This window comes from Arachis hypogaea, chromosome 18 (assembly GCF_003086295.3).
Source record: "Arachis hypogaea cultivar Tifrunner chromosome 18, arahy.Tifrunner.gnm2.J5K5, whole genome shotgun sequence".
Taxonomy (NCBI): Eukaryota; Viridiplantae; Streptophyta; class Magnoliopsida; order Fabales; family Fabaceae; genus Arachis; species Arachis hypogaea.
Window position 1 is genome coordinate 74,613,592 of NC_092053.1, and position 11,107 is coordinate 74,624,698.

At 38.7% G+C, this 11,107-nt stretch overlaps 1 non-coding gene across 1 annotated transcript; it reads right to left on the reverse strand.

Annotated features, from left to right (window-relative positions):
- Window positions 1-207: 207 nt before the first annotated feature.
- On the reverse strand, window positions 208-315 carry LOC112773396 (small nucleolar RNA R71). The gene has a single exon (XR_003187948.1). It is a non-coding gene; the product is annotated as a small nucleolar RNA R71 (small nucleolar RNA).
- Window positions 316-11,107: the final 10,792 nt, after the last annotated feature.

Here is an 11,107-nt window from a genome sequence, read left to right on the forward strand (position 1 = left end):
CAGTTATTAGCTGAATTCTTGCAAATCTGTGACACTGTCAAGACCAATGGAGTTGATCTTGAGGTCTACAGGCTTATGCTTTTCCCTTTTGCTGTAAGAGACAGAGCTAGAACATGGTTGGATTCACAACCTAAGGATAGCCTGAACTCTTGGGATAAGCTGGTTAGTGCTTTCCTGGCCAAATTCTTTCCACCTCAAAAGATGAGCAAGCTTAGAGTGAAAATCCAAACCTTCAGACAGAAGGAAGGAGAATCCTTCTATGAAGCTTGGGAAAGATACAAGAAACTTATCAAAAGGTGTCCTACTGACATGCTTCTAAAATGGAGCATCATAAGTATATTCTATGATGGTCTGTCTGAGTTGTCAAAAATTTCATTGGACCATTATGCAGGAGGATCTCTTCATCTAAAAACCCCTGTAGAAGCTCAAAAACTCATTGAAATGGTTGCAAATAACCAGTTCATGTACACCTCTGAGAGGAATTCTGTGAACAATGGGATGCCTCAGAAGAAGGGAGTTCTTGAAATTGATACTCTGAATGCCATATTGGCTCAGAACAAAGTATTGAGTCAACAAGTCAATATGATTTCTCAGAGTCTGAATGGATTGCAAGCTACATCCAACAGTACTAAAGAAGCATCTTCTGATGAAGAAGCCTATGATCCTGATAACCCTGCAATAGCAGAGGTGAATTACAAGAGAGAACCCTATGGAAACACCTATAATCCTTCATGGAGAAATCATCCAAATTTCTCATGGAAGGATCAACAGAAGCCTAATCAAGGCTTTAATAATAATAATGGTGGAAGAAATAGGTTTAGCAATAGCAAGCCTTTTCCATCATCTTCTCAGCAACAGACAGAGAATTCTGAACAGAGCCATTCTGGCCTGGCAACCATAGTCTCTGATCTATCCAAGACCACACTAAGTTTTATGAATGAAACAAGATCCTCCATCAGAAATTTGGAGGCACAGGTGGGTCAGCTGAGTAAGAAGATTACTAAAACTCCTTCCAGTACTCTCCCAAGCAATACAGAAGAAAATCCCAAGAGAGAGTGCAAAGCCATAACCATGATCAACATGGCCGAACCTGGAGAGAGTGAGGAGGACATGAGTCTTAGGGTGGAAAGCCTCATGGGACATCCTTTGGACAGAAAGGAGTTTCCCTTTGAGGAACCAAAGGAATCCAAGGCTCATACTGAGACCATAGAGATTCCACTAAACTTCCTTCTGCCATTCATGAGCTCTGATGAATATTCTTCCTCTGAAGAGGATGAAGACATCACTGAAGAGCAAGTTGCTAAATATCTAGGAGCAATCATGAAGCTGAATGCCAAGTTATTTGGTACTGAGACTTGGGAGGATGAACCCCCCTTGTTCACCAATGAACTGAGTGCATTAATGAGGCAAACATTACCTCAGAAGAAACTAGATCTCGAAAAATTCTTCATACCTTGTACCATAGGCACCATGACCTTTGAGAAGGTTCTATGGGTCAGGGATAAACCTCATGCCCCACTCTGTAATGGAGAAATTGGGAATCCTTGAGGTACAAGCTGCAAGAATCTCACTAGAGATGGCAGACAAATCAATGAAACAGGCTTATGGACTAGTAGAGGACGTGCTAGTGAAGGTTGAAGGCCTTTACATCCCTGCTGATTTCATAAACCTAGACACTGGGAAGGATGAGGATGAATCCATCATCCTTGGCAGACCCTTCCTAGCCATAGCAAAAGCTGTGATTGATGTTGACAGAAGAGAGTTGGTCCTTTAGTTGAATGAATACTACCTTGTATTTAAGACTCAAGGTTCTCCTTCTGTAACCATGGAGAGGAAGCATGAAAAGCTTCTCTCAATACAGAGTCAAACAAAACCCCCACATTCAAACTCTAAGTTTGGTGTTGGGAGGCCACAACCAAACTCTAAGTTTGGTGTTGAGAGGCCACAACCAAACTCTAAGTTTGGTGTTGAGAGGCCCCAACCATGCTCTGATTATCTGTGAGGCTCCATGAGAGCTCACTGTCAAGCTATTGACATTAAAGAAGCGCTTATTGGGAGACAACCCAATGTTATTTAACTATATCTATCAATTTTTCATTGTTATTTTATGTTCTCTTTAGGTTGATGATCATGTGAAGTCACAAAAATAACTGAAAAATAAAAAAAAATGAAAAATAGCATTAAAAATAGCACACCCTGGAGGAGGAGCTTCCTGGCATTTAAACGCCAGTAAGAGTAGCAGAATGGGCGTTAAATGCCTAGTCTGTCACTATTCTGGGCGTTTAACGCCAGAAACAGGCACCAGACTGGCGTTTAACGCCAGAACAGAGCATCTACTTGGCGTTTAACACCAAGAATGGGAGAAAAGCTGGCGTTAAACGCTAGAAACAAGCAGCAACCTGGCGTTTAATGCCAGAAGTGCACTCTAAGGGCGTTTTGCACGCCTAAATGGAGCAGGGATGCTAATTCCTTGACCCCTCAGGATCTATGGATCCCACAGGATCCCCACTACCCCACCACTTCTTCTCTCCTCTTCACACTCTTTTATAACACTCTTCCCCAAATACCCTTCACCAATCACCTCCATATCTTTTCCCCAAATACTCTTCACCACTCACATCCATCCACTCTTCCCCAAAAACCCCACCTACCTCCACATTCAAAAATTCCTTTTCCTCCCAAATCCAATCCTAATACATGAAACCTAACCCCCCCACCCCTATATAAACCCCTCACCACTACTTTATTTTCACACATTACAAACACTTCTTCCCCCCTTGGCTGAATACACTCTTCCCTTCCATCTCCTCTATTTTCTTCTTCTTCTACTATTTTCCTTCTTCTTTTGCTCGAGGTCGAGCAAACCTTTTAAGTTTGGGGTGGTAAAAGCATTGCTTTTTGTTTTTCCATAACCATTAATGGCACCTAAGGCCAGAGAAACCTCAAGAAAGAGGAAAGGGAAGGCAATTACTTCCACCTCTGAGTTATGGAAGATGGAGAGATTTATCTTAAAAGTCCATCAAGACCACTTCTATGAAGTTGTGGCTAAGAAAAAGGTGATCTCTGAGGTCCCTTTTAAGCTCAAAAAGGGTGAATATCCGGAGATCCGACAAGAGATTAGAAGAAGAGGATGGGAAGTACTCTCCAATCCTATTCAATAAGTCAGAATCTTAATGGTTCAAGAGTTCTATGCAAACGCATGGATCACTAGGAACCATGATCAAAGTATGAACCCAAATCCAAAGAATTGGCTTACAATAGTTCGGGGGAAATACTTAGATTTCAGTCTGGAAAATGTAAGGTTGGCGTTCAACTTGCCAATGATGCAAGAAAACGCATGCCCCTACACTAGAAGGGTCAACTTTGATCAAAGGTTGTACCAAGTTCTCATGGACATATGTGTGGAAGGAGCTCAATGGAAAGTTGACTCGAGGCAAGCTAGTTCAATTGAGAAGACTGGACCTTAAGCCTGTGGCTAGAGGATGGTTGGAGTTCATCCAACGCTCTATCATTCCTACTAGCAACCGATCCGAAGTAACTTTGGATCGGGACATCATGATCCATAGTATCATGATTGGGGAGGAAGTGGAAGTTCATGAGATTATACCTCAAGAACTCTACAAGGTGGCTGATAAATCCTCCACTTTGGCAAGGTTAGCCTTTTCTCACCTTATTTGTCACCTCTGCAATTCAGCTAGAATTGACATAGAGGAAGACATCCTCATTGATGAGGATAAGCCCATCACTAAGAAAAGGATGGAGCAAACAAGAGAGCCCACTCATGGACCTCAACAAGAGCATGAGAAAATTATCCATCATGAAATCCCTGAGATGCCTCAAGGGATGCACTTTTCTCCACAAAACTATTGGAAGAAAATCAACACTTCCCTAGGTGAATTAAGTTCCAACATGGGACAACTAAGGATGGAGCACCAAGAGCACTCCATCATTCTCCATGAGATTAGAGAAGATCAAAGAGCTATAAGGGAGGAGCAACAAAGGCAAGGAAGAGACATAGAAGAGCTCAAGAACACCATTGGTTCTTCAAGAGGAGGAAGACGCCACCTTCACTAAGGTGGACCCGTTCCTTAATCTCCTTGTCTATTTATTTTTTCTGTTTTCATTCTCTATGCTTTATGTTTATTTATGTTTGTGTCTTTATTACATGATCATTTGTGTTTAAGTGTCTATGCTTTAAAGCTATGAATGTCCTATGAATCCATCACCTTTCTTAAATGAAAAATGTTTTTAATCACAAAAGAACAAGAAGTACATGATTTCGAATTCATCCTTGAAATTAGTTTAATTATTTTGATGTGGTGACAATACTTTTTGTTTTCTGAATGAATGCTTGAACAGTGCATATGTCTTTTGAATTTGTTGTTTATGAATGTTAAAACTGTTGGCTCTTGAAAGAGTGATGGAAAAGGAGAAATGTTATTGATAATCTGAAAAATCATAAAATTGATTCTTCAAGCAAGAAAAAGTAGTGAAAAAGCAAGGCTTGCAAAAAAAATTATTATATGAAAAAAAATGGCGAAAATAAAAGAAAAAAAAGAAAGAAAAAGAAAAAGCAAGCAGAAAAAGCCAAGAGCTCTTTAAACCAAAAGGCAAGAGCAAAAAAGCCAATAACCCTTTAAACCAAAAGGCAAGGGTAAAAAAGATCCAAGGCTTTGAGCATCAGTGGATAGGAGGGCCCAAAAGAATAAAATACTGGCCTAAGCGGCTAAACCAAGCTATCCCTAACCATGTGCTTGTGGCGTGAAGGTGTCAAGTGAAAAGCTTGAGACTGAGCGGTTAAAATCGTGATCCAAAGCAAAAAGAGTGTGCTTAAGAACCCTGGACACCTCTAATTGGGGACTCTAGCAAAGCTAAGTCACAATCTGAAAAGGTTCACCCAGTTATGTGTCTGTGGCATTTATGTATCCGGTGGTAATACTGGAAAACAAAGTGCTTAGGGCCACGGCCAAGACTCATAAAGTAGCTGTGTTCAAGAATCAACATACTGAACTAGGAGAATCAATAACACTATCTAAATTCTAAGTTCCTATAGATTCCAATCATTCTGAACTTCAAAGGATAAAGTGAGATGCCAAAACTGTTCAGAGGCAAAAAGCTACTAGCCCCGCTCATCTAATTGGGGCTAAGTTTCATTGATATTTTGGAATTTATTGTATATTCTATTCTTTTTATCCTATATTATTTTCAGTTGCTTGGGGACAAGCAACAATTTAAGTTTGGTGTTGTGATGAGCGGATAATTTATACGCTTTTTGGCATTGTTTTTAAGTAGTTTTTAGTATGATTTAGTTAGTTTTTAGTATATTTTTATTAGTTTTTAAATAAAAATCACATTTCTGGACTTTACTATGAGTTTTTGTATTTTTCTATAATTTCAGGTATTTTTTGGCTGAAATTGAGGGACTTGAGGAAAAATCTGATTCAGAGGCTGAAGAAGGACTGCAGATGCTGTTGGATTCTGACCTCCCTGCACTCAAAGTAGATTTTCTGGAGCTGTAGAAACCCAATTGGCGCGCTCTTAATTGCGTTGGAAAGTAGACATCCAGGGCTTTCCATCAATATATAATAGTTCATACTTTGCTCAAGTTTTGACGATGTAAACTGGTGTTCAAACACCAACTTCCTGTCCTATTCTGAAGTTAAACGCCAGAAACAGGTTACAAACCAGAGTTAAACGCCACAAACAAGCTGAAACCTGGCATTTAACTCTAAGAAGAGTCTCTACACGTGAAAGCTTCAATGCTCAGCCCAAACACACACCAAGTGGGCCCCGGAAGTGGATTTCTGCACTATCTACACTTAGTTACTTATTTTCTGTAACTCTAGCTACTAGTTTAGTATAAAAACTACTTTTAGTGATTCATTTTCACATATTTTGGATAATTTTATGTTCAGAGATCACGTTTAGGGGGTGGGCCATTTGGTCATGCCTTGACCACTTTTAATTATGTATTTCTCAACGGTGGAGTTTCTACACCCTAGAGATTAAGGTGTGGAGCTCTGCTGTTCCTTATTAATTAATGCAAAGTACTATTATTTTTCTACTCAATTCAAGCTTATTCTTATTCCAAGATACTCACTCGTACTTCAACCTGATGAATGTGATGATCTGTGACACTCATCATCATTCTTGCATATGAATGCGTGCCTGACAACCACTTCCATTCTATCTGCAATAGCTTGAGTGTTTATCTCTTGGGCTCCTGATTCAGATCAGAGTCTTCGTGGTATAAGCTAGAATCAATTGGCAGCATTCTTGAGATCTGGAACATCTAAACCTTGTCTATGGTATTCTAAGTAGGATCTGGGATGGGATGACTGTGACGAGCTTTAAACTCACGAGTACTGGGCGTAGTGACAGACGCAAAAGGATCAACGGATCTTATTCCAGCATGAGTGAGAACCGACAGATGATTAGTCGTGCGGTGACAGCGCATTTGGACCATTTTCACTGAGAGGACGGACAGTAGCCAGTGACAACGGTGATCCCCCAACATACAGCTTGCCGTGGAAAGGAGTATGAAGGATTGAATGGAGGCAGTGGGAAAGCAGAGATTCAGAAGGAATAAAGCATCTCCATACGCTTATATGAAATTCTCACCAATGAATTACATAAGTATTTCTATCTTATTTTATGTTTATTTATATTTTAATTATCAAAATCCCATAACCATTTGAATATGCCTGACTGAGATTTACAAGATGACCATAGCTTGCTTTAAGCCGACAATCTCCGTGGAATCGACCCTTACTCACGTAAGGTTTATTACTTGGATGACCCAGTGCACTTGCTGGTTAGTTGTGCGGAGTTGTGAAAAGGAGTTGAGATTATAATCGTGCGCACCAAGTTTTTAGCGCCGTTGAGATCACAATTTCGTGCACCACATGCACACCCTCCATTTCCACCGTATACGATAAATCCCGACCATCCATTCTTTCACCACCTTTCATTATAAATAACCTTAATTTTGTTCGAACCTCACCCTTAAAGAACCACTTTCGTATCTTTATTCACCTCTTGTGTTCCTTTGATTCTAAGTCTCATTTTCATACATCTTCATTCAGCGACCCCTCACTTCTTATTTTCACTTAATCCTTCATCTATCCTTCTATCTTTCAGCAATACTCACAACTTCCCTTATACACTATATTCTCCATCTTTCTCTACATTTGTCTTTCTTTATTCGGCCCCTTGAAGCAAGCCAATGGCAGCATCATCAAGTTCAATAAGAAGAAAGGGAAGGGAACCGGTAGAGGAAATTCCTTTTGATAATTGGAAGTTTAAATCTCTGTTTCATGAAATACAACTCGGATGGATGGAACCAAAAGAAATCTTGCCCGAGTTAGCCTTCCAACTCCCAGACGATGAATGCCATGAGATAAAGGAGAAGATTGAAAGGAGTAGATGGGAACTTCTCACTGATCAGCTCACACGAGTAAATGCAACTCTTGTCAAGGAGTTTTATGCTAATGCGGTAAGGGAAGACTAGAAAAATGACACTCTGATGAGCGGATAATTTATACGCTTTTTGGCATTGTTTTTAGTATGTTTTTAGTATATTTTAGTTAGTTTTTATTATATTTTTATTAGTTTTTATTTAAAAATCACTTTTCTGGACTTTACTATGAGTTTGTGTGTTTTTCTATAATTTCAGGTATTTTCTGGCTGAAATTGAGGGACCTGAGCAAAAATCTTATTCAGAGGCTGAAAAAGGACTGCAGATGCTGTTGGATTCTGACCTCCCTGCACTCAAAGTGAATTTTCTGGAGCTACAGAAATCCAATTAGCACGCTTTCAATTGCGTTGGAAAGTAGACATCTTGGGCTTTCCATCAATATATAATAGTCTATACTTTTCCCGAGATTTGATGGCCCAAACAGGCGTTCCAAGTCAGCTCAAGAATTCTGGTGTCAAAACGCCAGAACTGGCATAAAAGCTGGAGTTAAACGCCCAAATTGGCACAGAAGCTGTCGTTTAACTCCAAGAAAAGTCTCTACACATGGAAGCTTCAATGCTCAACCCAAGCACATACCAAGCGGGCCCGGAAGAAGATTTCTGCATTAATTACTGATTTCTGTAACCCTAGGCTACTAGTTCTCTATAAATAGGACCTTTTGCTATTGTATTTTCAACTTGGTTCTTCTGGTTTCCTCTCTGGGGCCGAAGCCAATGACCACCATTATCACTTTTGTATTTTCAACGGTAGAGTTTCTACACACCATATTTTAAGGTGTGGAGCTCTGCTGTTCTTCATGAATTAATACAAGTACTATTGTTTTTCTACTCAACTCAAGTCTATTTCTTCTCCAAGATATTCATTCGCACCCAAGAACATGATGAATGTGATGATTATGTGACACTCATCACCATTCTCACCTATGAACGCATGACTGACAACCACTTCTGTTCTACATGCAAACAAGCTTGAATGTGTATCTCTTGGGTTTCTAATATGAGATTAGAACCTTCGTGGTATAGGCTAGAATTATTGGCGGCCATTCCTGAGATCCGGAATGTCTAAACCTTGTCTGTGGTATTCTGAGTAGGATCTGGGAAGGGATGATTGTAACAAGCTTCAAACTGGCAAGTGTTGGGCATGTGACAGATGCAAAAGGATCAATGGATCCTATTCCAACATGATCGAGAACCGACAGATGATTAGCCGTGCGGTGACAGCGTGCGTAGAACATTTTCACTGAGAGGACGGGACGTAGCCATTGACAACGGTGATACCCAACTTAAAGCTTGCCATGGAAAGGAGTATGAATGATTGGAAGAAGGCAATAGGAAAGCAGAGGTTCAAGAGGAACAAAGCATCTTCATACGCTTATCTAAAATTTCTACCAATGAATTACATAAGTATCTCTATCTTTACTTTATGTTTTATTCATATTTTAATTATCAATCCTCGATAACCATTTGAATCTGCCTGACTGAGATTTACAAGATGACCATAGCTTGCTTCAAGCCGACAATCTCCGTGGGATCAACCCTTACTCACGTAAGGTATTACTTGGACGACCCAGTGCACTTGCTGGTTAGTTGTGCGGAATTGTGACAAAGTGTGATTCACGTTTGAGAGATCCAAGTCTTTGGCGCCATTGTTGATGATCACAATTTCGTGCACCAAGTTTTTGGCGCCGTTGCCGGGGATTGTTCGAGTTTGGACAATTGACGATTCATCCTGTTGCTTAGATTAGGTACTTTTCTTTTTATTTTTTAGAATTTTTAAGAATGAATTCTAGAGTTTCAAGGTGATGTTCTTATCATCACAAAAGCTGATTAATTGTCATCAATTTAGTTGCTGAATGTAATGTCCTGCTGAAGCTTGGCTAACCATGTCTAATCTTTTTAGACTAAAGCTTTAGACTAACATTGCATGATTCCTGGAATTCTTATTAAAATTTTTGAATCTCTTTATTCTCTTTTCCATATGATTTTTGGAAAATCACAAAAAAATTTATAAAACCATAAAAATCAAAAATATTTTATGTTTCTTGTTTGAGTCTAGTATCAATTTTTAAGTTTGGTGTCTTGCATGCATTGTTTATTTGATCCTAGTTGCATTTTTTTTTGTTTCTCATCATTAAAAATTCAAAAATATTTTCAAAATTGTGTCTTTTCAAGTCAATAATATAGAGAATTGAAGATTCAAAACATTCAGCAGAGGAATTAAACAAAAAAAGCTGGGAGTTCAAAATGCCCAGTGAAGAAGGAAAACTGGCATTTAAACGCCAACCAGGGTACCTGGCTGGGTGTTTAACGCCCAAAAAGGTAGCATTTTGGGCGTTAAATGCTAGAATGGATACCATTCTGGGCGTTTAACGCCAGGATGACACTAGAGGGAATATTTTGTTTTTAATTCAAATTTTTTTCCAAATTTTCATAATTTTTCAAAATCAAATCTTTTTCAAATCATATCTTTTCAATCATATCTTTTCAAAATCAATTTCTTTTCAATATTTTTATTTATTACTATTTTCAAAAATCCTTGCTACAATTAGTGATTTAATTCAAAATTTTCAAGTTGTTACTTGCCTATTAAGAAAGGATCAAGTTTTAAATTCTAGAATCATATCTTCTAATTTCTTGTTAGTCAAGTAATCAACTTTAATTTAAAACTTTCTCTTTTTAATTTGATTTTCAATCATATCTTCTCAATCATATATTTTCAATCACATCTTTTTCAAAATTAATTTTCAATCATATCTTTTTAATTTCTAATTTCAAAATCTTTTTCAAAATCACTTAATTTCTTTCCCAATTTTAGTTTTCGAAAATCATCAATCAAATTTTCAAAATTTCTTTTAATTATTTTAAAAATCTTTTACTTTAATTTTGAAAATTCTTCCCCTCTTCTCACATCCTTCTATTTAAGGGACTAACACTCCTCCTCAAGGTGCAATTCGAACTCTATCCTTCTTGATAAGTTCGAATTCTCTTCTATCTACCTTCTCCTCCTATTCTTCTTTTCCTCTGACACCTCAAGGAATCTCTATACTGTAACATAGAGGATTCCATACTCTCTTATTCTCTTCTCTTTCATATGAGCAAGAGCAAAGACAAAGGCATCCTTGTTAAAGATGATCCTGAACCTAAAAGGACCTTGAAGAGAAAGCTAAGAGAAGCTAAAGCACAACTCTCTCTAGAGGGCCTAACAGAGCTCTTCAAGGAGGAAAAAGCCATGGCAACCGAAAATAACAATGCCAACAATGCAAGGAAGGTGCTTGGTGACTTTACTGCACCTACTCCCGACTTCTATGGGAGAAGCATCTCAATCCCTACCATTGGAGCAAACAACTTTGAGCTTAAGCCTCAATTAGTTTCTCTAATGCAACAGAATTGCAAGTTTCATGGACTTCCATTGGAAGATCCTCATCAGTTCTTAGCTGAATTCTTGCAAATCTATGACACTGTCAAGACCAATGGGGTTGATCCTGAGGTCTACAGACTTATGCTCTTCCCTTTTGCTGTAAGAGACAAAGCTAGGACATGGTTGGATTCACAACCCAAAAAAAGCCTGAACTCTTGGGAAAAGCTAGTCAATGCCTTCTTGGTAAAGTTCTTTCCACCTCAAAAATTGAGC